We start from the raw sequence: 15,655 nt of genomic DNA on the forward strand, positions 1-15,655 counted from the left end.
GGTGCATGAAAAGCTGAAAGGTCCCCAACTTATTGAACAGAATTAAACACCGGGATGAGAAAAAGGAAAAAGGCTGGCCCAAATATTATGCTAGTCTTGTTACTAGAAACAGACTTAACAAACAAAAGAAAAGATTGGACTTTTGTATAAAATTGCACTGGGAAGGAAATAAAGCAGAATTCAGAATGATGTTACGCAAGTGATACTGTCTCAGTTTTCAGCAATGGATACAAACAAAAGTATATTTAAAAATATTTGATGACAGCAACCACACATCATGTTTTCAGTGTGCATTATCTTGGAAGAGATGACTGTGGTTAATGATGTGCACTTAATTCTTGTGGGCGGACAAGCTGGCGTTTTAAACTAGTCACATGATTGGGATATAACCTGAAGCAATTTTGGTTAACAGTGTAAATTTTGTTTTAGAGAGTTGCATTTCCTGTTCACACTGTCAAACAGCTTGGTTATCCTGTTATACTGTACAAACAATGAGACTACTGCCAGTTATATAGGTGAGAAAGCTTTTGCAGACTCATCAGAGAACGCAGGTGAATGCTACTTGTCTTCTGAAATATATCACGGAACATGTGTACAGCACGGATTTGTAAGCATTATACTCTGTGATGGTATCCTCCAGCTAGCTCCTGCACCTTAGCTATCTGTAAGTATATCTGTTTAATACAATGCATCCTCTTTTATTTTTTACTTACTATTTATTATTTATTGCTTTGTAACCACGATAGAGAACAAATACAAAAGGACCATTTCATCTAAAACAATAGCTTTCTTTTGAAACTGATACAAATAGATTTCCAATGCAGCTTTCATCTCATGCAAACCAATTCTTTTGGATATTTATAATGTTGTTTTTGCAAAATGTTATCTTGGCATGTATTAAAAAGAGCAGGTATTAAGACTTTCTAATATTTCAGAACTTTTTTTATCTTAACTTCACCCTTACCTGTCCTCACATCTGTGTATGCATGTTTATTAAGAATAGGTTTCCACACAATATATAGCAGTCCTAGACACAAACAGTATAATGTTCAAAAAAGACTACTCTAATATACTTAATCTGGTATTTCAGATCCAAAGCTATCATGTTTAGCTCACACGCAGACTTTAAATTCTCTGTTGATATGCATACACAAAGGATGATTCTTTAGAGCTAAACCATAATATTTATTATGAAAGTCTCATCTGAATTATGTACTTTTACAATGTACAATATGCCAACATAATACACAATTCCAGACAGGTAAGGAAAAGCTATACTATACTACTGGAGTCTTAAGCCTAACCTTTTAAGATGAACAAATTGTCTCATTCAAGTTGTTATTCCATGAAACTCTTTTTGTGTTTTTTTTTTTAATTCAAGACATTTACAATTTGGTAATTATTCTAATCATTAAAGTAACTTTTCCATCTACAAGCTACATCTGAGTTTAGATGAAATTTTGTGATCCTCTTCTGAATTCATGTGCGCAGACAACTGAAATATGACAGCTCTCTATGTGTCCTGCTCTGTCCTGGCCTTCTGACATTCACAGTCCACAAAGCTGAAAGGTTGTCCTCATCTAGAAAGTTGCTTACCTGCTGAAGGAACACATTTGGGGTGCACCCAAATATGTAGTGACCCCCAAGAAAATGGAGCAATAGAGCATATGAAAAGGTCCAAAGTCAGCATTAGCTGACATCTACAGCAAAGTGTCTTAAGAACCTCACCACCACCAAGCTGCAGAAAATATATGTCTGTCCTACAACTCCGTGGACTGAGGTTCAAGCCTGGCCCTCAGTCAGTGTCTGTGTAGAGGTTTACATATTCTTCCCTTGTTTTCATGGGTATTCTACAAGGAGTCGCTTTTCCTCCTCAAATCATGCTGTTTAATGGCTACATTCAATTGCCCATAGGCATACTATATTACCCTCCTCCTTATGATCCGGGTTGTAAATGAAAATGGTGCGAGAGGGACCAGTTCACTTACCCATTTAACAAATAAATACAAAGAAAATATATAAAAATAACAAATGTATGTGCTGTGTACACCTTTGTATCATTTATTTTCTTCTTCCAGTTCTGTGGCTGAAAAGGGTACATCCTAAATGATTTTACTCACCTAGTTGACAAATTAATAAATAAATAACATATTGTTCTGCATTTCATAGATTTATACTAGGCTATCTGCCCTTTTGAGCCTAGTCAATTATCCCTTGTAAGCCTCAAATTCTGCACCTTGTTTGCAAGGCAAACACTTTAACCATTAAGCCACCATCCTAACCCCTTTTACCATTTCATGGGTAAGACTCTGGCATGAAATAGAATAGTGCACTTTCAAATTCATTTGCAGCGTACTCACAGATAATAATTAAAAATATTGTATGAGGACATTGTTATTCATCCCTGTTGCACAAGTAACATGTACTCAAGTGACATATTTCATAGGCCGATCTGTCGGATACCATTGAGGAACTGCAGAATTTTATTTTGCTACAGTGTTTATTATTCAACTATAGTATATGTTTATAAGGAGACCTCATTAGCATTCATTTATTTTTGTGGTTTTTGGCAACCAGATAATATTGGAGTTCCTTTACAGAGGAAACTTTGGAAAATACCTTGTGCACGTGGCAGCTAATGGGATTCAAGTTTAGATCTTTCTGTTATACTAAAAAAATAAAAAGCAAAAACCCACACTGGAGTACAACAGAAATAAAAACTGCTGTACTATCTTTAAGTGTTCTAAACTTTACTATATCCAGTTTTTATCTAAAACAGACCATCAGAAATACACAATATTCAAACAAATCCCACTATTTAAATATAAATACACCAATCACATCATATCCACAAGTAACACATCAAAAATCTATTAATGTTAAAAAAAAACTCAAATAGATACTCCCCCGGATTCTCGATGTCCTGCATGATTAGTGCAGGAGCCCTAGCAGGCAATATGTCTGCTGTGCGATCCAGGAACAGCCTGCAGGGCCGTGCACGAGAGCTCCTGCACTAATCATGCACGAACTAAGGCCTGGTTTACAAATCACCTCATTTGCAGGAGAAATTCATGCAAATGAGGTGATTTTGCAATCCAGGAAGCTAGCAATAGTGCGTGCAAGACAAGTGCTATCTGCAGAAATGTACTCGGTTAGTAACCAAGTACATTTCTGCAAAATCTGAAATGGAGCTATGACAGCTCCAAATAAAGGCTGCATATCATTGAGAAAGCATGCCAATGGCCAAGTATAAGACCACTGGCATTACAAACAATAAAAAAATAAAAAAAAACAACTTTTAATTTTTTTTCGCCGATCTCGGCTGTTTAAGCATAGTGCAGCAGCGTGCAAATGGGATCGGGGGGAAAATAATAAAATAAACCTAAAATAAGCATTCTAACTAAAATCAGTATTCTGCCATGCAAGTCAATGGCAGGCAGAAGACAACCTGGCCAGTGAGTAATGGTTTACCAAGAGGGGAGGCTCTGTGTGAGACATGTAACTATGCATTAGCAGGCAATCCTATGCAAATGAGGGGAAGGACAGTGAATCCCAGTTTTCCCCAGCATGCAAGGCAAGTCCCAACAGTGTAGGAGTTGAATAGCTGGGTGTAAGACTAAGATATAGGTGACATCATGGGGGGGGGTGTCGGGCATACTGTAATCAGATTGGAGCCCTGTGGCTCGGGATTGCTCCTAGCTTAGCATAGCTAAGCTAGGGGGTGTGTCTAAACCTGCCTCGCACTCTTCACAAAGTCTAAGCGGGTGTGCACACCGCGCACTGGGTTCTAAAGAAAAAAAATGTAAACCAGGAAATAGCAGCTCTGTCCACATTTGAGCACTCTGTTTGCACAGCGCACCCCTGGCCTTAAACAGGAAGGCAATGGTAAGGGAAAACAACAGTAGGACAGTAATCAAGGAGAACTAGCTTAGCTGGCAGGTGAAATGTATCAGAATCAGCCAATTACACAGGCAGCAGACCAGCCCAGCCCAGAACACTACTATAAACTAAGCAAACACCTTCCCCTCTGTTTTTTTCCCACACTCTACACCATTGGTGTATATAAGCAGGGAAATTTAAACAAACAAACCTACAAAATGAGAAGGGTTGCAGCAGGCAACATAAAACAACATGTGCAAGAGCCTGGGGGTGGTGAGGATGTGAATGCTGCTGAACAACCCACAGTGAGGAGACGGAGAAAAGTGTACAGACCCAGGGTAACCTACCAGGGGCTACATGAGCTGGAGATAGTGGAGCGCTATAGGGTAGACAGAGACCTCCTGCAGCAAATTGTTGAGCTGTGACAGCCACACCTGACACACCAAACTGACCGAGGGGAACCCATCCCAGTGGATACCAAGGTATGTGTAGGCCTAGGCATACTAGCCACAGGTACCTCCCAAAGCACAACTGGGGATATCATGGGGATCTCACAAGCATCAGCATCCAGAGTATTCCACCAGTTCCTAGATGCCATGCCAGCACATGCCAGTGAGAACATACATTTCCTCAACACACATGAGTTGTTGACCAGCAATATGTGTCTCTTCCACCAAATAGCAGAATACCCTGGGGTCGTGGGTGCTATAGACTGCATGCACATATGCATCAAAGCACCACCCAGTGAGCAGGGTAGGGCCTACATCAACCACAGGGGCATCCCCTCCATCAACTGCCAGGTCGTATGTGATGTCCAGGGCATTACAATGAATGTGTGTGTTGGCTGCCCTGGAAGCTATGACGATTCACACATATGGCATCTGATGCAGCTGTACCAGAGATTTGCCAATGTGGACATCCCCTATGGTCACCTAGTGGGGAATGCTGGGTACACATTGGAGCCGTGGCTGATGACACCCATCAGAAATGCACACACACCTGAACAACAACGCCATAATGAGGCACACAGACAGGCCAGACATATAACAGAGCATGTGTTTGGGATGTTCAGGTCATGGTTCTGGTGTCTGGACACATTTGATGGAGCCTTGCAGTATTCACTAGCTACATGTACCCAAATTGTTATGGTATGTGCTATGCTACACAATATGATCCTGTGGAAACAGCTGCAGCAGGAACAGCATGGGGCAGGGCCACACAGCCCCCCCCCCACCATTGCCAAGGCCTGCACAGGCACAGAGTGTCTTGAAGGAGGAACAACCTGAGCCTGCCCCAGTAGTCAAAAGGAGGTGTGCCCAGTATGCCCTGGCCTTGGCAAAGAGGCAATGCATAGCACATGCACTGACACAGTAGGGACCCAGGGAATGACACCTCTCTCTGACATGCACATACAGTAAAAGGGATGCCAAACATGACACTACCTGTGCTCAACCATGTATAGGGAGTGTACTATGTGCATCTGACATAGGCAGCACTCTAGCACCATCCGCAAGTCTGGCACACCCTCATGCTAAGTCAATCAACCTACCAAATGCCAAATGGAGTAGAATGTGTTGTTACCTGAGGCTATGGTATGGATGTGAGCATGCAAGGGAATTGGGTGGCCGAATGTTATGGCAGCAGACAGTAGACACCCATAGTGGCACCATGACATCTGTAACACATACTGGAGTCACCATAGTAGCCAGTACTACACATGGTGACAAAACCCACTGCAGGAAATGGGCTGAGTGACATGTGTGTCAATAAGACCCACACATGCCAGTCAGGAAGGTTCACATACCCAACAACAGTCTCAGCCAGCAGGACAGGTGTAGACAAACCCAGACCAGAGCCTGTGCCATGGCCCCAGAATGATGGCTATGGTTAACCCCCCCCCAGGCCTGCACAGACAGACCACAGCAGGGCAGGCAGTGGAATGTTAGTTCTGAAGGGTAGGAAGTCAGACAATAATATGTAGGGCAACCAAAGCCACGATCTGTACACTGGTATGCCTCTAGTCAGTATGATAGTTAGCAATACAGAATGAAATAGAATACCTTACATACCAGTACAGTCATAGCAAATGTGTACAAGTGTGAAGTGTGCCCCCCACATCCTACATAGTAATGCAATAACAGTCAGGTGTGCCACCCAACCCTGTGTAGAAATAGTCAGGTGTGCCCCCCATCCTACATAGTAATGTAATGACAGTCAGGTGTACCCCCCACCACTCCTGTGTAGAAATGCAGAAACAGTCAGGTGTGCCCCCCACTAAGCAGAAGTGTAGTAACAGTCAAAGCCAAATGATCGATGGATACCCTGCAGAGACAGCATGCCACCTGTCGGTGTACAACACAAAGGTCAGCACTGCAGCACAAACTACCTGGACATGATCCAGACATTCAGTACAGATGGCCATACTGGGCATGCTCACACACAACACAAATGAAGGCAATGTCAGTCAACAACATACTTAAAGGTCATACTGGGCATTCTCACACACTTAAACACATGAAGGCCATGACTGCAAACACCAGTGGACCAGACATATCTGGCAGTTGCAGTTGTTAGTGCAGACACTCATCAGTATGCACCACTCATGCCTTGCACACACAGTGGATAGGAATACAGACATGTATGTCAGGGCAACACACTATAATAAGCCAAAGGTAGATGTACATAGATGTGTGGAAGAGGGTGACTGTGACAAGGAGCCATCCAGGCCTGTTCCACCCAGCACACAGCCAGAGGGCCCCAAACACATGAGGTGCAGATGCCACTCACTGCAGATACTAGCCACTAATATCTGTCAGCATTACAGACTATGTGGTGCACGTGCCAGCTGTGCAACATGACTGTACAAGGAAGTAATCATCTAGCAGCTGTATACACGTACCAGTGACATATGACCCTGTGTGTGCCCGCATGTGGCGTGTCAACCTCTAGATGAATGGGTTATGGCCCATGCACACACCGCCCTCCCCATAGCCCTATTATGACAAGCCTGCTGAGGTCATCCAATGTGAAATACATCTTTGGGAGAGTAGTAGCCCAGTAATCTCTGTAGAGTGTGTTGTAACTGCATACTGCTGTAGTGTGATAAAGTACTTACATAGGAGTTTTAATCCCAGACTTGGCAAGTGTGTGTTTGTGTGTCTCTGACTGTGTAGAAAGCAATGCTTTTTAGGGTACTCACTCTCCTTACAATTCATATACTCAACTTTGCCAATGCTGCTGATGTCACCAACCTAGAAATACACCTCTGGGAAGAATGTAGCCCAGTAATCTTTGGAGCATGTCCTCTAATTGCGTACTGCTGTAGTGTGATAAAGTACTTAGGAGTTCTAATCCCAGACTTGGTAACTGTGAGTGTGTGTGTGTCTGTCCATGTCTGTCTGTCTCAAGGGCAGTGCCTTTTTAGGGTACTCATACTCCTTACAATTCATATACTCAACTTTGCCACGGCTGCTGATGTCAGCAACCTAGAAATACACCTCGGGAAAGTTGTAGCCTAGTAATCTCCATAGCATGTCCTGTAACTGCATACTGCTGTAGTGTGACAAAGTACTTAGATATGAGTTCTAACCACAAACTTGGCAACTGTGTGTGTTTGTTTCTGACTGTGTAGAGAACAATGCTTTTTAGAGTACTCACACTCCTTACAATTTATATACTCAACTTTGCCAAGGCTGCTGATGTCACCAACCTAGAAATACACCTCTGGGAAGGCTGTACTCCAGTAATCTCCATAGCATGTCCTCTAACTGCATGCTGCTGTAGTGTATTAAAGTGCTTAGATAGGAGTTCTAACCCCAGACTTGGCAACTGTGAGTGTGTGTGTCCGTGTCTGTCTGTCTCGAAAGCAATGCCTTTTAAGGGTACTTAATTCATATACTCAACTTTGCCAAGGCTGCTGATGTCACCAACCTAAAAATACACCTCTAGGAAAGTTGTAGCTCAGTAATCTCCTTAGCATGTCCTGTAATGGCATACTGCTGTAGTGTGATAAAGTACTTTGATAGGAGTTCTAACCCTAGACTTTGCAACTGTGAGCTTGTGTATGTCTCTGACTGTGTAGAGAGCAATGCTTTTTAGGGTACTCACACTCCTTACAATTCATATACTCAACTTTGCCAAGGCTGCTGATGTCACCAACCTAGAAATACACCTCTTGGAAGGTTGCAGCCCAGTAATCTCTGTAGCGTGTCCTGTAACTGCATACTACTGTAGTGTGATAAATGCTTAGGTAAGAGTTCTAACCCCAGACTTGGCAAGTTTGTGTGCATATTTGTCTATTTCGGGTACTCACACTCCTTACAATTCATATACTTAACTTTGCCAAGGCTGCTGATGTCACCAACCTAGAAATACACCTCTGGGAAGGTTGCAGCCCAGTAATCTCCATAGCGTGTCCTGTAGTGTGATAAAGTTGTTAGGTGTTCTATCCCTGGACATGGCAATTTTGGGTGTGTGTTTGTCTGTTTCTGACTGTGTAGAGAGCAATGCTTTTTAGGGTACTCATGCTCCTTACAATTCATATACCCAACTTTGCCAAGGCTGCTGATGTCACCAACCTAGAAATACATCTATGGGAAGGTTGTAGCCAAGTAATCCCTGTAGCGCATCCGGTAACTGGGTACTGCTGGAGTGTGGCAGTTCTGGATGTTTTGTGTGTGTTCCAATGTCTGTGTATGGAGCAATGCAGCATAGGTTAGTCACACACAGTACATTTGAAATGCCCTAATTTGGTAATCCTGCTGATGGCATCCATTGTGAAATACACCTTTGGGGAAGGAATACTCCAGTAATGTCCGTGGCGCATACTATAACTGTGTAGTGTAATAAACTAGTAAGGTAGGGGGTTCTACTCCAAGGCATAACAGGTGTGTGTGTGTGTGTGTGTGTGTGTGTGTGTGTGTGTGTGTGTGTGTGTGTGTCTGTGTGTGTGTGTGCACGTGTGTGTGTGCATGTTTGTAACTCATATCCTATGTAGAGATGGGTGTGAGTGTGTGACACCCATGGCCAATGTGGAGCAGGTTTTGCATATTTCTTATATGGTGGCCCTACTATATATCATAATGTCAACTTTTCTGGGATAACAGATGTAAAATAGCTGAGAGGCTGGGGTGCAAAGCCATACCCATACATGTGACATCAAGGCCAGGCAATGACAGTTAGCAACCCCAGTACTACTCAGATTACACTCTCTACCCATGTGTCATACAAACACATGCCTAGGCAACAGCCAATATGTGGTAGTACACTGCATATTGGCCACCAATAGTGACTATGGAGTGATAGCAGTGGGCTACAGAGGGCATGTCACCTTGCCCATCTGTCCAATATGCACATACATGCAGACAGTGCACCCCCCATATTCCCCAATGGACACCTGCACCACCTGTGGTGCCTTCATATGTGACCCACAATGAACATACCATGCCTGACGACATGCCCTGTATGGACATATGCCACTGGTATCAGGAAATGCTGTTAGCGTGCTATCAATGTAGGTGCAGGGTAAACCTGCTGCCCATTACCAGTTCCTGCCACAGGTGGGCAGGACTGGCACATCTGATGATAATCCGTGTTCACAACATGTGCCTGACACCCCATATACAGTTCCACATGTCACTGTACATGCATGTGGGAGGTGTACACATCCTGGACATCATCCATGTCATGGAGTAAGGAACACATACATGGCAGGCAATGCACAGCATTGGCCACACACAATAGTCACCCAGGTGACTGGATGGGGGATACAATACCCACCTGTGTGGGCAAATGCAGAAACTACAGTGCTAAGCCACAATGTAGACCATTGTCATGTGGCCTGATGCCAAGGTATAACCATCACCTACCCTTGTATAACCTGCTGGCACAGTTGACCACCACACACCCGTGCAGACATGCACCCATGCATGTCAGTACTGGCACCCAGTGTGTTTGTGTGTGTGTTGTACGGTGCGTATGGCCACATTCACACTCACTACAGCCCCCATGGGCATACTGAAGCATGCTGTCCAATGTCTGACACCTCCTCATACTCTTTGCCCTTACGACCTCCGTATGACACCGTGTGGTGCATGTGATACCTGCACAGTGATGTGATGTGGCAATCCCACTACTGATGAGTTGTACTCCTGGCCCAGCCAAGTGTGTCAATGTGTGTGTGTGTCTCTGTGAGTCTGTGGCTGTGTTGATGCTGGCACCTGTTCATGCAGACAGGCATGTGTACATCACCTACCTTATATGTACAGTATCCCTGTTGCAGATGTCACTCACCATCACATATATGTCCTGAGTGCTCTACAACAGGTACCCCATGTGGAGCATCCAATAACTGCATTGAACTGTAATAACACTCCATAGTTGTCAGGGGTTTGGTACCCTGTGCTGGTAGGTGTGTGACACAAACATGCTACAATTTTACTCTCCGACCCCTCCCTGACAGGTATTTGCCTCTGTCTACCTCACTCACCTCCTCTCTGGTGGATGTGGAGCCCCACACCTGCTATGCATAGGCAGCAGCATGTGTATTTTAAGTGATGCTCATGATCAGCTAATGGCTTCTGCATGAATTGCAGCCTTTCCCTAGCTGATTGCATGTGGGACAGCTGTGGTAACATTCCCATAGCCAATTGCATGGAAACACACTCAAATATCTAGGAACATCATGGTGGTGTTGGCCCTTTTCATTCACTGTGAACAGGAACTAGATCTGTTGTTTGGCAAACAGCATCTCAGATGGATTGTGGATTTACTTCTAACAACATACACTGTAGAATAAGGGCAACAAACAGGAGGAGGATGTGCCTGACCTGACTACAGTAAGTGCTGCTATACTGCATTTGGAGTAATGTTGGTTTAACAGTGTTTGTCTGGATATGGATGTCGTACATGTTGCAATACCTGCCATGTCAGTTCAATGTTTATGAGGAATCCCCATCTGCAGGGTCATCTGCAGACTGGCCATTGTTATGCCTTTGGTTTCATGTGTTATCCACGGAGAATCTATCTGTGGACTGCAGAAGGTAGTGTGAGGATTGCAGTCTGTAGATGGTGAAGGCCATGACAGTTACTGACTTCATATCCCTCATAGGACATATGTTGTAACAACAGTAAATGTATGAGGGTATCACAGCAAAATGTCAATAGTGGCCCTGTGTGCTTCCAGCCACACCTCTGTCAACCTTTGTACATATGTCGTGCATGAAGTGGTGCATATGTGCCATACACCATTATTAGTGTCATCATATCTGATAACAAGCCAGTGATATATCAGACTTCTACACATGTTGTGTACAGTAGGGGTTATATTTGATGACATAACCTGGACATTCTGTGGATGATTGTACAGTACTGAGGTCTCTGTACTTATGGTGAATGTCAGCAGTGTGTGTGTTGTTAATATGTACTTTAGCCTGTGTATAGACTGTGGTAGATGTCATTGTTCTAGCTCCCCTCCTATCTGATATTACATGCTGCTCCACTGCATGGTACCGTATTGGCGTACATGTTCATACAGCCATACACACACATGTCTATATATATATATATATATATATATATATATATATATATATATATATATATATATATATATACATGTCATATATAGATATGTTGTATCTGTTTACAGATTAATATATTTCCACACATACATCTAGATGATGGTATACATTCTCTGTATTGTTGCATTACTGGACTGGATGATATGTTTGTGAAAACAGCAATGTTATGCATGTATGCCGTGGCTTAGTGGTAACTTACTTTGTGTATAGTTTGCAGGGTCCTTGGTTTGAACCTTGCGGGAGCTGTTTGTTTTGTTGCTGGGCAGAACACGACCCGTTAGATACAGACAGCTTAAGACAATTTTTAGCAGTTGTAAGTACTGTCTACACAGGTTAAGCAATATAGAAGCTAACTGACTGTAAGTTACTGTAAAGTTAAGTTGACTGTGCTTAGCTCCACACAAACTCACACAAACCCGCTTACAACTGCTTTAAAGTATTTTAATCACTCTGTATCCAATGGCCCATGTTCTGCCCAGCAACAAAATGAGCAGCTCTTGCAAGAGCTTGAAACCAGGACCATGCACACCATACAAAAAGTGATTTTCCACTAAGCCATGGCAGATATGCACAATCATGATGTTTTCACAAACATATCATCCAGCCCAGGCATTCAACACTACGGGGAATGTATTTCACCATGTAGATGTATGTGTATGTGTGTGTGTGTATATATATATTTATATTTAAATGGATATAACATATCTATATATGTAGATATAGATATAGGAATATATACATATATGTATGCCAATATATACATATATACCTAGATACGCATACATCTATAGATATATATGCATACATCATATGTCCACATATATACAGCAATAAATATATATATATATGTGTAAGAATATATATGGTTCACCTTTCAAAGGGGGAAAATAATTTCTCCGAAAGTTGGAAGGTTGAATGTAGGTTTTCAACATTGCACAGTCTTGGAATAGATGCATTGAATGTGCAATGAGCGAATGTTACTATGCATTCGCTCACTGCAGATTCTGCATTTTGTGTGTGGATTGCACTATAGTGGGGATCAGGAAAATGTCACTTTCCCCACTGTAGTGTGATCTCAGAGTTAGAATATTAAAGTGGGGGGCACAGCCCCCAGATGGGGTGCAGGGGGGCTTTCCCCCCTGCATTCCGATATGTATTCCAACTTGTAGTTCGGAAATCAGTGAATCTGCTTTTCGATTTGCTGAGTTTTGAACTTTGGTGCAATTCGAAATTACTGATTCGTCCTTTCGGTTCGCAGAAAGGGCCGTGTGGAGAAATGATTGTCTCCCTTTCAAAGGTAAACCCATATATATCTATATAGGTATATATGGACATACATCTGTAGATGAAATTGGGAACATAACCAAAACATATATGCCCACGTGCACCATTAATGGGTTTGTGAGACCCAAACAACATACGTCTGGCACGGATAGGTACCCCTGCCCCCCACACAGCCAAACATGTCTGGCAGGCAATACACTACCAACCTCAGCAGATCCCATAACCAGGACCCTACATGACAAGGGCAGTACATGTTAACAGTACTCCATCCCACCTGTAGGATGTCAAGCTGGCATTACTAACATATCATGCAATACAGTCAAGTGAAGTGTGATGCTTGGGGGAACCCCCTGGGCAGGCACAGTAAGTAGCTGGGATCCCTCATATGATCCAACAGGCCTACACCTGACAATGGATTCAGCAATGTTGGCAAGGACAACCACAAATCCACCATGTCAGCTGGGAACTACCACCCAGTAGCCTGATGAGCCTGGTCTGCAGAGACATGGAACATATCAACAATGAACCCATGGCCAATGTCACTGTGAATCTTTAAACCCTGGACCCCGCCAATATTAGACTTTTCAAAGGCAGAGAATGCAACCAGAATCTGGTATACCTCCTTGACACAATCATGACAGGTGTAGATGAGGGTTAAGAGGTGCACACAGCCTATGTAGATCATAGCAGACTTTTGTACTCCATCCCATATGTAGGAATGTGTGTAGATGTTAAGGGATCTACCTCCGTTCACAGAATATGTTTCCCCAGGACTGCTTGGCAAATGCCAACATTCCACAGGTGCCATCCTGTGGACATACAGTCCTTCACAGGTCATAGATGTGTCAATGCCCTCCTCCACATTGTAGAGGTGTGCAGTAATACTGGGGTTGCTATAACTCACTGTGTGTGGCTGTTGTGGACACATCCACCATCATTGCAGTTACTGTTGTGTCTATCCCCCCACATAGCTGTCTGTAATACTTTACAGTGTATTTTATCAGGTTGGTTAGTTGTTGTTTACACCATTCACAGTAGTAGAGCGCTTCACACCCTCCTAAGGGTAGGGCTATGCCACCGGCATTGGCACACTCATGTTACTGAGGTGAGGAACGCAGCAGAGTGGGGAAAGGGACATACACCCTGCTGTTGGCATGTTCAATGTCATTCAAATAGCAGACTGCATATATACCAATGTGTGGTTGTGCCTATCCTGTCTTCGTGGGATTACATGGGCAACAGATGTGTTACCTGCATGGGGACATACTTCCATGTGTACAGTCTTGTATCTATACTGCATCCAAACCAAAGGCTCTGTGTGTTGTACCCAACCATGCCATGTGTACCACCCACTACACTTACTGGTGTCCACTGTAGAAGGCCTGCTGGCACCACTACACCCATCAACCATGACAACCACAACACGATCAGAATAGATAATGGTGAAAACAATACATTGTTAATTACAGCTATAATGCATCATGGCTGCACAGCTACACCTTCCAGGATGTTAGCATTTCACTTTACTGCTGACAACATGCTACACAGCATTCCATTGCTACACTTTTGTACAGTCACCCTGTGCATCAGCACCAAGTTAGTCTGTCCCTGCATTGATGTTATAGATGACAGGATGTGGCACAGGTATCATCATATGCGCAAGGTGTGTTGTTGGTTTGCCAGAGGCCTAGGCTGAGCCATACAATTGACAATGTGTCTGTGTGTGTGTGTGTGTGTGTGTGTGTGGGGGGGGGCTGAGTAGTGTTATGGGCCAATGGTGATGTCATGTGTAGCTCTCAACTGTGGGCCTATCCATATGATAGCCAGAGGATTGGCTGTTAGGTTTTGTCTGTGCACCACACAGGTATTGTCCCAGATATATCAGTGGCATTCTGTCTGTTGAGTGGTATTAGTACATGGCTACATCCATTTGTATTTCAATGTCATATTCCTGCATAAGGGTATGTTGCAACAAATCCTGTAACACCAGCAATTTCCAGGGTGTGTAATAGCAATAATGCAAATATTGCCCTATGTTCCTGCCTCTGTCCTCCACATATATGCCAGTCTTTGTCCTGCTGTGATACAGACAGGGGTTGTTAGGTAATGGCCTATCATTATTTATTGCTAGCATTGCTGCTATCATCCTAGTCATGTCATGGACTCCCACACCAACTGTTGGGCAAAGTCCATATATATATGGGAGCAACAGCTAGACAACAGATATGTGCCCTTGTACATTCCAGATGTCAGTGTGTGTGGTACACAGTGTTCCTTGCCCTTGTACAGCCATTTAGGGGGGGAGGGTTCAATGCCATTAACCTAGGCTGTGACACCTTTTCAGGGATATAAGTGTTAAGACAAGGTGTGATAGTGAGATGTTAGGCTAAGCAATGTTATGTACAAGATACTGTGACATTACGACAAGTGCTACATTTCCCCCTAGGGCTTGACTACAGGGTGTAATTGGAAGCCTCTGAACTACATCTGTTATTGTTGATTGTTACTTATCTTGAAAGCAAATCCTGTGTCTACTGTTGTACTAATTGAAGGCCTTGGCCTGGACAGCATATTATGGTATATATCCACATTGCTTGCATCTACTGTTTTGTGTGGGCCTTGGATTCATCACTGATTACATATTTCAAACCTTATGTGGTGTAAGTACTGGCATACATTATTCTATAGTACACAAATAAAGGTTATCTGTGTATGCATACCTGTGTGTTGTGTCATGTCCTTTGAATTGTGGGTGGGTATATGTTTAATGTCAGTATTCTCATTTGTGGGAATGGTTGCCACATTACACATTTCACAGGTGCCAGTTACAGGGCTTGTGGCTGAGGGATATACTTTGCACCCAGTACTTCCACACTACTTCTGCACATGTATGGCTACTAATAACTTTTGTC

At 43.3% G+C, this 15,655-nt stretch overlaps 1 protein-coding gene across 1 annotated transcript in view; it reads left to right on the plus strand.

The window, feature by feature from the left end:
• The first annotated feature begins 443 nt into the window (after positions 1–443).
• The window catches only part of LOC122813159 (toll-like receptor 2), a 59,717-nt gene continuing 44,505 nt past the window's right edge, over positions 444–15,655 (plus strand). The window contains exon 1 of the mRNA XM_044085315.1: positions 444–664. The gene's annotated coding sequence lies outside the window, so the exon portion shown is untranslated. The remainder of the gene's footprint in view (positions 665–15,655) is intronic.

Source organism: Protopterus annectens, chromosome 10.part0 (genome assembly GCF_019279795.1).
Source record: "Protopterus annectens isolate FY-2018-M chromosome 10.part0, PAN1.0, whole genome shotgun sequence".
Lineage (NCBI taxonomy): Eukaryota > Metazoa > Chordata > Ceratodontiformes > Protopteridae > Protopterus > Protopterus annectens.